The sequence below is a fragment of the Giraffa tippelskirchi genome, chromosome 4 (assembly GCF_054371585.1).
Source record: "Giraffa tippelskirchi isolate mGirTip1 chromosome 4, T2T-mGirTip1v1.2.pri, whole genome shotgun sequence".
Classification (NCBI taxonomy): domain Eukaryota; kingdom Metazoa; phylum Chordata; class Mammalia; order Artiodactyla; family Giraffidae; genus Giraffa; species Giraffa tippelskirchi.
Genome location: NC_137278.1, coordinates 20762612 through 20776223, shown reverse-complemented (window position 1 = coordinate 20776223; position 13612 = coordinate 20762612). Strand labels below are relative to the sequence as shown.

Genomic DNA, 13612 nt, shown 5'->3' with positions numbered 1-13612 from the left:
GTAAAAGTCAATGAAACTGAGAGGGAAAGCTGACACCACATGATTCATCTTTGACACTGTGCAAATGAGTCTTATGGAAGATAAGAGAATTCTCCAAGTCATTGATTTCAAACTTGCCTGTCTGTTAGAGTCATTTGTGAAGATTTTCAAAAATGTTAATGCCTGGGATGCACCCTAGACATTGAAGTAGACTTTGGGGGTGAAACCAAAGCATCAAGTATTTGTTAAAACTGCCCCAAATTATTTTAATGTTCAGGCCAAGGGGAGAACCAATGATGGGAAACCTCAATTTGGTGAGGATGGGAAGACCCACCTGCTTTTTAGTGGACGCTTAGGATCATTTGAGCTTCCCCGGTGGCTCAGCCGGTAAAGAATCCGCCTGCAATATTGGAGACCTGGGTTCGATTCCTGGGTTGGGAAGATCTCCTGGAGAAGGGAAAGGCTACCCATTCCAGTATTCTGGCCTGGAGAATTCCATGGATTATACAGTCCATGGGGTTGCAAAGAGTCGGACACGACTGAGCGACTTTCACTTTCACTTTCTCTCTTAGGATCATTTACTGTTATTGTGGAAAAACAATATGAGATCTATCCTCTTACATTTTTTTTTTCAGTTTTTTTTGGCTTTATTGAGATAAAGTTTTGCACAATAAAATTTGTTAATTTTAAAAGTGTTTATGATTGAAGAGTTTTGACAAATGCATGAAATCATGTAATAACCATAAAACTCCAGATACAGAATTTTCTGTCACCCCCCGAGTTTCCCCAAACCCATGTTCAGTCGGTCCTCTACCCTCCCTTGGCCCCTGGGAACAACTGATCTGCATTCTGTTACTTCATTTTGCCTTTTCTTGAATTTAACTTGGAAGAAATTGCATGTAGTATTTTGCACAGTACTTTAACTCTGCGTGTATTATAAACCACAAAATTCAATGTTACAATTTTTGCTCTTAAACTATGAGTTGTCTCCTAAATAAGAGAAGAATATGAAATACAATCTTTTTACTTACATATATATCCCACTTTTTAAAAATTGGAATTGTATCATTTGCAGAGACGTGGAAGAACCCAGAGATTGACACACAGAGTGAAGCAAGCAAGAAAGAGAAAAACAAACGTTGTACAGTAACACATACACGTGGAATCCAGAAAAATGGCACCAGACAAACCCACTTACAAAGCAGAATCTGAGACAGATGCAGAGAACCCTCTTACATTTTTCAGTGCACAACGAAGCGATGTTAACTGTGGACACAGCATTGCACAGCAGAACTCTACTTGTGCTCTCTCTTATATCTGAGACTTTATACCCTATGAATAGCAATTTTCCATTTCCTCCTCCATGGTTGCAACTGGCAACCATCATTCTACTTTCCACTTCTATATATTTGATTATTATGGAAACCTCATAAAAGTGGAATCATACAATATCTGTCCTTTTGTGACCAGCTTATTTTATTTAGTATAATGTCTTCCAGGCTTATCTATGTTAGTGCATATGGCAGAATTCCCTTATTTTTCAAGGATAAATAATATTCCTTTGTATGTTGGCATATGTGTGATTGTATGAATGCACAATATTTTATTTATCCATTCATTATTTAGATTGTTTCCACATTTTGACTGTTGTAAACAGTCCTCCAGAGAACATGGGAATACAGATACTTCATTGAGATCCTGACTTTAATTCTTTTGAGTATATTCAGATTGCTGAATTGTACAATAGTTCTTTTTTTCAACAGAATTTTTAATTGGAGGATAATTGCCTTACAATATTGTGTTAATTTCTGCCATACATCAATATGAATCAGCCAGAGGTATACATATGTTCCCTCCCTCTTGAACCTCCCTCCCACCTCCCACTCCATCCCACCCCTCTAGGTTGCCACAGAGTGCTGGGTTTGATCACCTGAGTCGTGAATCATATGATAGTTCTAATGTAATTTTTTAGGGAACCTCCATACTATTTCCCATTGTGGTTGCACCATTTTACATTCCCGCTAACAGTATATAAGAATTCCAATTTCTCCACATCCTTGACAGTACTTGTTTTTGTTTGTTTGTTTATTTCTTTTTTGTAATAATGGTCATCCTGACAGGTGTGAAGCAATATTTCATTGTTGGTTTGCATTTTTATGATGATTAGTGATGCTGTACACCTTTTCATGTGCTTGTTGGCCATTTGTATGTTTTTGGAAATTTGACCCTTAATCTTAAACAAATATTGACTCAAACGAGTTAAATATTTAAACATAAGACCCCAAACTATAAAACTCTCAGATGAAACCAGGGGAAAAGATTCATGACATTAGTCTAGGCAATGATTCTTGGAAATTACATCAAAAACACAAGCAAGAAAAAAAGAGTGGATAAATTAGACTACATTATACACTTAGAAGCTTCTGCACAGCAAAGGAAAATATCAACATAGTGGATGGGAAACATGAAACAGGGAGTATATTTGTAAACCACATATCTGATAAGAGGTTAATAACATCCAAAATATATAAGGAGCTCCTACAACTCAGTTTTTCCAATAGTCATGTATGGATGTGAGAGTTGGTCTATAAAGAAAGCTGAGAGCTGAAGAATTGATACTTTTGAATTGTGGTGCTGGAGAAGACTTTTGAGAGTCCTTTGGACTGGAAGGAGATCCAACCAGTCGCTCCTAAAGGAGATCAGTCCTGAATGTTCGTTGGAAGGACTGATGCTGAACCCGAAACTCCAATACTTTGGCCACCAGATGCAAAGAACTGACTCATTTGAAAAGACCCTGATGCTGGGAAAGATTGAGGGCAGGAGGAGAAGGGGATGACTGAGGATGAGATGGTTGGATGGCATCACCGACTCAATGGACACGAGTTTGAGTAAACTCCTGGAATTGGTGATGGACAGGGAGGCCTGGCGTGCTGCAGTCCATGGGGTCTCAAAGAGTCAGACACAACTGAGCAATTGAACTGAACTGAACTGGACTGAACAACGCAGTGGCAAAAAATAATAATGGTAGCAACTCAATTAAAAAAAATGGACAAAGGATTGAATAGAAGTATGTTCAAAGGGGATTATTTAAACTTATATTCCAGATTTTGACTTGATCTCTGGATTTGTACCCATTGTGAGTAGCTTGTTGATGGGATTTAGGTTGATTGAGGTTTTGAAAAGTACCCACCTCTACATGCCATCATCCTTCCTAGAGAGCGGTTCTGTAGCCTCCCCCGACCACCAGATGAAACCAGGGGACCCATGCTCCCCTTGTTCATACTGATTGGCCATGCAGAGAATGGACCCATCCAGGAGTCCCAAGCCAGTGCCATCCATCCATCTTTAAACATAAGGACTCAAACTGGAGGTAGCTCAGGCTGTTTATGGCCTCATTCAGATTCTCTCAAGCTTAGTATAACTGAGGACAGGGTACACTTTCCACTTATCTTTGGAGACAGCATATAGGTGAGCTAAGACAGAGATTTTGGAACCACATGTACCTGCTTTAGGTCTCAGTTCCAACATTTCCTAGCCAAGCAGCCTTGTGGATTCTATCTAGAAATCTGGGTGTCAGTTTCTTTTTCTATAAAGTTAGGGATCCCAACACTTGCCTCGAGTCACAAGAGGGAGAATTGCAAAGTTAAGAACACTTGTCATTTAGTAAGCCCTCCACATAAGCTAGATTGTCTCCCTCACCCCTGTCTTGTCCCCATGCCCAGCATATTTCAAACACATTGCTGATGATGAGATATGGGGCTGCAATGAACACAAATAAATAAATTCATTGATTCCAAGTTTGTCATGATCTGCAAACAGAGCATGAACTTCTTAGGCTCCATTGTAGAATAATAAATGGATTTCAGAAGTCCTGTACTAAGGAGTTTTCATTCATCATTTATTGGAGGCTTCCCTATAAAATATGAAGCTATGTTAGGGAGCACACACAGAATGAAAACACCAATTACCCTGATATACAGACCCAGCCCCCACTGAAAGGATAGTGTATCAAAGAAGCCCATCCATTCAACATTGTTAGGTCCGGTCCTGTCAGGAAATGCCCATCCACAGACTGGGCCCTGCCATTTCCTCCCCTGAGGCCTTTCCCTACAGACTCCAGGTGTGGGGTTTCTTCACAACAACGCCCTTGTACAGGTCAGCCCCTCAGCACCAGGTCTGCCATGTCCTCACCCATCTTACATCAGTCCTTGCCACCTCCATTCACCCTCTTTCACCAGAGAGGAAACTGAGACCCAGAGAGGTGAAGTGATGTCCCAAACCAAGTGCCAGGGGCAGCCCACAAACACCTGTGGCCCTCACATCAAAGTCGTCACCACTGTCTCATCCTGCTTTAAGAGCCCAAGACAGAATTTTCTAAGACAGAGGAGGAGGTGAACCATGAGCTTCCATCCAGGCCAAGCCCAGATCTACAAGCTGCATGGATTCAAAGGTCCACATCATGAGGAAATACAGACAAATCCTTAACACATGTACACCCATGGCTGATTCGTGTCAATGCATGGCAAAAACCACTACAATATTGTAAAGTAATTAGCCTCCAATTATAATAAATAAATTAAAAAACACTGAGATTTCTGCAGAAGAGCCAGACACACAAGCAGAGTAATAAAAGAATGTAGTATAAATATTGGAGAAGGCAATGGCACCCCACTCCAGTACTCTTGCCTGGAAAATCCCATGGATGGAGGAGCCTGGTAGGCTACAGTCCATGGGGTCACTAAGAGTTGGACACGACTGAGAGACTTCGCTTTCACTTTTCCCTTTCATGCACTGGAGAAGGAAATGACAACCCACTCCAGTATTCTTGCCTGGAAAATCCCAGGGATGGCGGAGTCTGGTGGGCTGCCATCTATGGGATCACACAGAGTCGGACATGACTGAAGCGACTTAGCAGCAGCAGCAGCAGCAGTATAAATATATTTTAGCACAACAGTTGTAGGTAGCATCTTCTGATTTCTCTGGGATGGATAATGATGATAAGAATAAGGAAGCCCCTTAGAATCTTGGACCAACTCTTGCTCCAGGGAGAGAAATCTTCCCAGCCTGTAAGCCAGAGGTGAGATGGACTGTTTGCAGCCCACTACCTCGTATTTTAAAGTGAAGACCTTTAAAGTGCATCAGACCTTCAAAATGAATCTTCACAGAAAGTTTAAACAATGTGGGCAGTTCCATACACTATACCTCATAGCATTTGTTCTTTCAGCCTTGGCCATAGTGATCTCATTTTTGTTCTGTGTCCCTACCATGTGCTGTGCTCTTTCCTGGTCCTAGACATTGGCTGCTACTCTCCCAACCAAACCCCCTTCATCTTATAACTCCTATCTCTCTTCTCTTTTTGTTTCCCATATTCTTCCTTCCAACATCTTCTCGAAATTAGCTCAGGTTCATTTTTGTAATTGCTTTGTCTGAGTCTACCTGCCTTGCTAGGTTTTACTCTCTGCATTGCTCATCTTCTTTTCCCCCAGGACCTAGCATATGCTTGAAACAGTAGAAACAGCCACATTGAATGAAAGGATGAATGTTAAATTTTCAAAATGGGATATAAATGGTATGTGTATGCCTGAGTTACATAATCTTCTCTCAACAATACATTTTAGGGGCTCCCACACACAGAAAACACAGGCTATGATTATTTACCATTACAGTCTGGGATTTATAGGAGTATTTTCTCTTATTATTTTTTTGTCCGTATCACCTGTATTTTCCACAACAACCATATACAATTAGCATATATGATTTTTATAATCAGGTAATAAAAATCAAAACAATTGTCCTATGACTTAGTGAAGACTTAAAAGCAATACATATATCACTATCTTCTCGTAATGCTGTTTATATAAAAGTGCATTTCTACTGCTGAAAAATAACAGTAGTCATTTACATATTCAATGCAATGTCTCCTAGCTTTCGAGATGATTTTAATGTCCCCTTATGGGACCTTCAACCACCCTTGACATAACTAGCAGAGAGGTTTGCTTTTCACAGACGAGGGTGCAGAGGCCTCAGCCATGTGCAGTATGCAAAGAGTTGGGGCCTGGGCATCTTGGGTTGAGTACCCACCAGGGTAGGGCAACTGATGTCTATTGGCCACAGTGTCCTCGTCAGTTAAATCAAGAGAGAAGCATTAATTAGAGAATCAAAGCACCATGCTAGAGTCACCACCTGCACACAGATGCGCAGCCACCTCCCTGACTCACATGGGATTTGTCATACGTGCAGACGAGGAGCTCGTCTGGAACTCAGGCCTGGCTGGATCTTTTCCATGCACGATGCTACTCATTGAGAGTAAGTCATGGCCTCCACTACCACCTTAGGGTATAAGGAAGAAGATCCTACTCATAGGGATGATGGATCGGGATGTACCTGGAGAGAAATGGCCTTTGTCTCTAGGACAGCAGGGGTTCTGCCTGTAGTGGGCTGAGCAATGGGTCATGTCAGCAGATCTGAGCAGGCTGCCTCTTCCTTCCAGCATATTCCTGGGCATTATTACTCATACTCTCTTCGTGTCATTTTGTTGGTGTCCAAGCCAGAGCCTGGGAACTCTGCCTATGGAATTAGCAGCTAGAGGATAGTCAAGGTTGGGGTGTGATTGAGGTTATGTGGCCATCATGATGCTGTCAAGGGATGAGGATAACTTTTCTTCCACAGATGCCTAGACCAGAGCAGTTGTCACCCTAGATCATATACGATCTACTCTGTCTCTACGCAGAGTTCCTAAATCTGACCATTGCTGCTTAGTCACTAAGTTGTGTCCAAACCTTGCGACCCCTTGGACTGTAGCCCACCAGGTTCCTCTGTCCATGGGATTTTCCAAGTAAGAATACTGGAGTGGGTTGCCATTTCCTTCTCCAGGGGATCTTCCCAACTAAGGGATCGAAACTGCATCTCCTGCATTGGTAGGCAGATTCTTTACCATCTGAGCCACCAAGGAACCTTGCCATGCTGGGGATACAGAAATAAAAAGCAGGGTCTGTCTTACAGATCTTTTGCACCCTCAGCCTCAAGTGGGGATGCATAGTACTCAGTAAACCCCCAGGAGAGTGTGAGGACTGAATGGATGCACATACAGGAGATTTCTCCCAACTGCTGACTCCACTGCATTTAGAGATCCCCAATTAGTCAATTTTGAATTCATATTTTACAGAATCTGAGGAAAATGCCCACCCCGAAGGCCTTTAACACTTGCACTTAAGCTCTTTGAAATGTCTCTTTAGCGTGGTTTCCTGGGCCTGTGATCTGTGCAGTCTTATAAGATCCTGGCCTTAGAAAGGTCACATGCTTGGTTTAATACTCTTCTCTCACCCTTTGGAAATTCTTAGCCGCCTTTGAATAAGAGTTGCCCATTTGCACTGGGCCTGGCAAATCATGTTGCTAGTTCTGTGTGTTTTCCTTTTCCAAAAAAGACTCATGGTGCTGGAGGATTTTTTTCAATATCAACTTCCTTAGACAAGACAGCATGCTGAGGAATGGAGTGGGGCTGAATCAGAAACATGTTTTAACACTGACTCTGTCCGAGCTTAAGAAAATGGAGATGAAAGAGACATCTGTGTAAAAGTGCTTAAAGTTCAGCTGGTCAACAAACACTTGAAAAAATTCGACAGTGTTGCTCCAGAGTTGTTCTGTTGCTCCTCTATCCCTCTGGCTTTAGATTCTAAATAACTTAGCCCAGCATTTCCATTTATGAAGTGAGTATGCTCCTTGCAAATCAAGCTGAGAATTTTGCTTGTTTGTTTATTTTTCAGCTTTTCAAATTTTATCGAAGTATAGTTGATTTATAATGTTGTGTGAATTTCTGTTGTACAGCAAAGTGATTCAGTTATGTACATATATATATATACATGTATGTATATATTCTTTTTCATATTCTCTTCTGTTATGGTTTATCACAGAATACTGAAGATAGTTCCCAGTGCCACACAGTAGGAACTTATTGTTTATCCACACTATATTTTATTTTACAGTTTTTAAAGGTTGCATTCCATTTACAGTTATTATAAATTGTCGGCTATATTCCCCATGTTGTACAAATACATCCCTGAGCCTATCTTACACCTAATAGCTTATGCCTCCTCCTTCCCCACCTTCACACTGCCCCTCCCACCTCCACCCTGGAACCCACTAGCTTGTTCTCTATTTGTGTGTCTGCTTCCCTTTTGTTACATTCACTCATTTGTTGTGTTCTTTAGATTCCACATGTAAGTGATATCACACACTATCTGTCTTTCTCTCTCTCTGACTTATTTCAGACAGAAACTGACTTCTTCAGCTGGAAATGTTTGCTTCAAAATAACCTGGTATCTTCAACACCATAGCTTTATAGGGAGTCCAGGGAACATTATTAACCAGGGCAGGTATTCTGCTCAGGGAGTGAGGAAACAAAAAGAGTCAAAGCTGGGAACTGGGGCCCCCTCAGTGCAGAGGAAGTTTCTAGATATCTAAGTCCAAGTCTGCACTCGAATGTGGGAGAATAGAAATGTGGCCTTGGGACCCTTGTCATTGACCTCATCGACCGTTTTGCTTAGAGAGACTTAGAGCAACAACCAGTGAGTATTTTGGTGTCTGAGGTCCTGCTCTCAGATGAGTGAGGCTGTGCCTGGGACAGCAGGGCTGAGAGTCACAGGGAAGCTGACATCTGTCAAGAGGGACTCATCCCACACCTAGGGTGATTGGGCTGAAAACTCCAAATTGTTTAGTCCTCCCTTCCATGAAACCCCTTTGATGATGTGATGATGTTGGCCTCATAGTTTAATCTATTCTTTTTCGCATGTCTTTCTGTAGCCCGGCCATTCAGGCTTGCTTCTCAAGCTGAGAATTTTGCTTGTTTGTTTATTTTACAGTTGGCCATTATATCTACTATTGTGGGCAGGAATCCCTTAGAAGAAATGGAGTAGCCCTCATAGTCAACAAGAGTCCGAAATGCAGTACTTGGGTGCAATCTCAAAAATGACAGAATGATCTCTGTTCATTTCCAAGGCAAACCAATCAATATCACGGTAATCCAAGTCTATGCCCCGAAGAGTAATGCTGAAGAAGCTGAAGTTGAATGGTTCTATGAAGACCTACAAGACCTTCTAGAACTAACTCCCAAAAAGATGTCCTTTTCATTATAGGGGACTAGAATGCAAAAGTGGAAGTCAAGAAACACAAGGAGTAACAGGCAAATTTGGCCTTGGAGTAAAGAATGAAGCAGGGCAAAACTAATAGAGTTTTGCCAAAAGAACACACTGGACATAGCAAAAACCCTCTTCCAATAACACAAGAGAAGACTCTACACGTGGACGTCACCAGAGAGTCAATACTGAAATCAGATTGATTATATTATTTGCAGCCAAAGATGAAGAAGCTCTATGCAGTCAACAAAAACAAGACCAGGAGCTGACTGTGGCTCATATCATGAACTCCTTATTGCCAAATTCAGACTTAAATTGAAAAAAGTGGGGAAAACCACTAGACCATTCAGGTATGGCCTAAATCAAATCCCTTATGATTATACAGTGAAAGTGAGAAATAGATTTAAGGGACTAGATCTGATAGACAGAGTACTGATGAACTATGGATGGAGGTTCATGACATTGTTCAGGAGACAGGAATCAAGACCATCTCCAAGATAAAGAAACGCAAAAAGGCAAAATGGTTGTCTGAGGAGGTCTTACAAATAGCTGAGGAAAGAAGAAAGTGAAAAGCAAAGGCAAAAAGGAAAGATATACCTATTTGAAAGCAGAGTTCCAAAGAATAGTAAGGAGAGATAAGAAAGCCTTCCTCAGTGGTCAATGCAAGGAAATAGAGGAAAACAATAGAATGGGAAAAACTAGAGATCTCTTCAAGAAAATTAGAGATACCAAGGGAACATTTCATGCAAAGATGGGCACAATAAAAGACAGAAATGTTATGAACCTAACAGAAGCAGAAGATAATAAGAAGAGGTGGCAAGAATACACAGAAGAACTGTACAAAAAAGATCTTCATGATCCAGATAATCACAATGGTGTGATCCCTCACCTAGAGCCAGACATCCTGGAATGAGAAGTCAAGTTGGCCTTAGGAAGCATCACTACGAACAAAGCTAGAGGAGGTGACAGAATTTCAGTTAAACTATTTCAAATCCTAAAAGATGATGCTGTGAAAGTGCTGCACTCAATATGCCAGCAAATTTGGAAAACTCAGCAGTGGCCACAGGGCTGGAAAAGGTCAGTTTTCATCCCAATCCCAAAGAAAGGCAATGCCAAAGAATGCTCAAACTACCGCACAATTGCACTCATCTCACATGTTAGCAAAGTAATGCTCAAAATTCTCCAAGCCAGGTGTCAACAGTATGTAAACTGTGAAGTTCCAGATGTTCAAGCTGGATTTAGAAAATGCAGAGGAATCAGAGATCAAATTGCTAACATCCAAAAAAGCAAGAGAGCGCCAGAAAAATATCTACTTCTGCTTTATTGACTATGTCAAAGCCTCTGACTGTGTGGATTACAACAAACTGTGGAAAATTCTTCAAGAGATGGGAATACCAGACCACCTGACCTGCCTCCTGAGGAATCTGTACACAGGTCAAGAAGCAACAGTTAGAACTGGACATGAAACAACAGACTGGTTCCAAATACAGAAATAAGTACGTCAAGGCTGTATATTGTCACCCTACTTATTTAATTCATAAGCAGAGTAAGTACATCATGAGAAATGCTGAACTGGATGAAGCACAAGCTGGAATCAAGATTACTGGGAGAAATATAAAAAATCTCAGATATGCAGATGACACCCCCCTTATGGCAGAAAAGGAAGAAGAACTAAAGAACCTCTTAATGAAAGTGAAAGAGGAGAGTGAAAAAGTTGGCTTAAAACCCAGCATTCAGAAGACTAAGATCATGGCATCTGGTCCCATCACTTCATGGCAAATAGATGGGGAGACAGTGGAAACAATGACAAACTTTATTTTGGGGGGCTTCCAAATTACTGTAGATGGTGACTGCAGCCATGAAATTAAAAGACGCTTGCTCCTTGGAAGAAAAGTATGACCAACCTAGACAGAATATTAAAAAGCAGAGACATTACTTTGCCAACAAAAGTCCATCTAGTCAAAGCTATTTTTTTTCCAGTAGTCATGTATGGATGTGAGACTTGGACTATAAAGAAACTTGAGTGCTGAAAAATTGATGCTTTTGAACTGTGGTGTTGGAGAAGACTCTTGAGAGTCCCTTGGACAGTGAGGAGATCCAACCAGTCCATCCTAAAGAAAATCAGTCCTGAATATTCATTGGAAGGACTGATGTTGAAGCTGAAACTCCAATACTTTGGCCACCTGATGTGAGGAACTGACTCATTAGAAAAGACCCTGATATTGGGAAAGATTGAAGGCAGGAGGAGAAGGGGACGACAGAGAATGAGATGGTTGGATGGCGTCACCGACTGGATGGACATGAGTTTGAGTAAACTCCAGGAGTTGGTGATGGACAGGGAGGCCTGGCATGCTGCAGTCCACAGGGTCACAAAGAGTCAAACACAACTGAACTGACTTCAAGTAAAATTCCTGATGGTGAAGGGATGTATCTTTAAAGAATAGGAGAGAGGAACTCAGATTGGTTGGGAACTTAAGTATAGTACTTATATTCAGACATTTTTATCTTCCAGAAATCCCATGAGATGATTACTATTTTATAAATAAAATTAATTTGTTAAATGACACAGAGCTGTTGAATAACACAGTAAACTACAGAACCCAGGTGTGCAGACAGCATAAACTCACCCTGAATACCTTACTCTCTTTCTGAGGCCACACACAGCAGCTCTGCAGCCGTGGAAGAAAGATCCATTCTGGGGTGACCCCTGCATGAAGTGGTTTTCTGAAGGCACTCTTCCTGCTGAGAGTCTGAGGGCCAGGACCTGGGTCAAGGGGGCCTGAGGCATTTTGTCATCCTGAGAAAGCTAACTGCTTCACCTCTGTGTGTCCTCCTGCTCCTGATTGGCCAGTGCAAACAGGAATCCCTTCCCTGCCTGCCTCCCTGGACTGTTTGGAATTAGAGGGAACGTGTCTCAGGTAGAAATCCTCCCCAAAAGGTCAGTGGCACGTGATGGCTAGGTTACTGTTGGTGATGTCATTTGTTTTTGCAGGGACCTGAATAGGTTTATTCTGGAGGTGATAATTGGGAAGGGCTGTCCCCAAGCCGCCAGGCACCATAGGCAGGCGGGTTGAGCTCTTAAAACTGAGAATGTAATGAACAAGGCAGAATAAGACATTTAACTCCTGTGCAGGCACGGTGAGACAACGGTGTTCGCTGATGTGGCAGAGGCAAGATGGGCTCCTCGGGTCTTAATTAATGGGCCCTGAGAACACTCCTCCAGCATCTTTTGAACATGGAGAGCAGCAGCATCCACAGAGGGAATGGTCCCCAGCTTCCTCCCCCGCGTCAGCCAGCTGACTCCCAACCCTGGGATCTGGGGTTCAGGAAGATCAGGTTTACATCCTAATCCTTAGGAAACTTTGCCTCAGCTCACCAGGTCCCTTCCAACCAAAAGGTGAAAGGAAACGAAGAGTTAGCTGAGCCAAGAAAGGCAATCGCACCCACACAGCCCAGAACCAAGTTATGTCACTCTGGGCTCTCCGCACCGTGGCCACCATTAACACCTGGAAAGCCTTTGATTCTCACATTAGCAAAACATGCCATAAAGCACACGCTTCCCTCTTCCCACAGACCGGGCCCCATGGCAGGGGAGAGGGGGCCTGTCACAAAGGTGCCATTCAGCTCTGGCAAGGCCGTCTTGATCAGGCCTCCCAGGGGAGACATAACGGAGTCTCTGCACAGAAACGAAGGCAGTTACAGCATCCGATCCCAGCGGCCACTGCGGGAGGGCCTCTTGGAGCATCCAAGTCCAGAAGGACAGCAGAAATGGACAAGTCAAACCACATTATTTTACTGAGAAGAAAACTGACACCTCAGGTGAGGATTTTTGCTTGCAAAATGAATTTTTATGTCTACCATGTGTCGGACAATGTGCCAAACACTGAGGATGTAGCTGAATACCTAACTTCAGCTCATTCAGAAGAGACTGTCAGTCATGGACTTGGTAGCAAAAATGTTCCATTTATGAATGTACCATTTATGACCAAATGCAAAATAGCTGTGAATGCAGTGAGAGCCCCGTCTTCAAAATTAGAAATTCCAAAATAGAGTTGTGCACACACACAAAAAAAATCATGCCCAATATGTATGTAAGTTGGCCAAAGGCTTCGTAAAATATTTAAATTTTAAATTTGTTGTACATTTCAAATTACAAAATTTATAAGCAATGCTAAGTCTTTCTATTTTCATTTTTATGATGTAAGTATATTCAAGCTCTTCACGTACCCCTCAGTGTCTGTATCCCCTCGTCAGGAGAACTGTTTTTTGAATCATCTGACACTTGGCATCTTTACTTCCCTCTGTGTGAGAGGTTGCTCTGCTCGAATTGATGTTGTCACAGGAAATTTTCTCTAAAGCTGCAAGTTCCATTCACTCTTTATGAGCTTCTCAGCATGAATCTCTTTCTCTAGTGCTTTTGGAAAGTGATATTTTTTAAAGCCTTGTTGGTGACCACATGCCAGGAAAGAACTTAAGAGGTCATAACCTCCCCCCACCCAGAG

General features: G+C 42.1%; 1 long non-coding RNA gene across 1 annotated transcript in view; it reads left to right on the top strand.

The window, feature by feature from the left end:
- Positions 1 to 1428, top strand: part of LOC145547404 (uncharacterized) — a 30709-nt gene extending 29281 nt beyond the window's left edge. Inside the window, exon 8 of the long non-coding RNA XR_014083811.1 lies at positions 1055 to 1428. This is a non-coding gene — a long non-coding RNA (uncharacterized LOC145547404). The remainder of the gene's footprint in view (positions 1 to 1054) is intronic.
- Positions 1429 to 13612: the final 12184 nt, after the last annotated feature.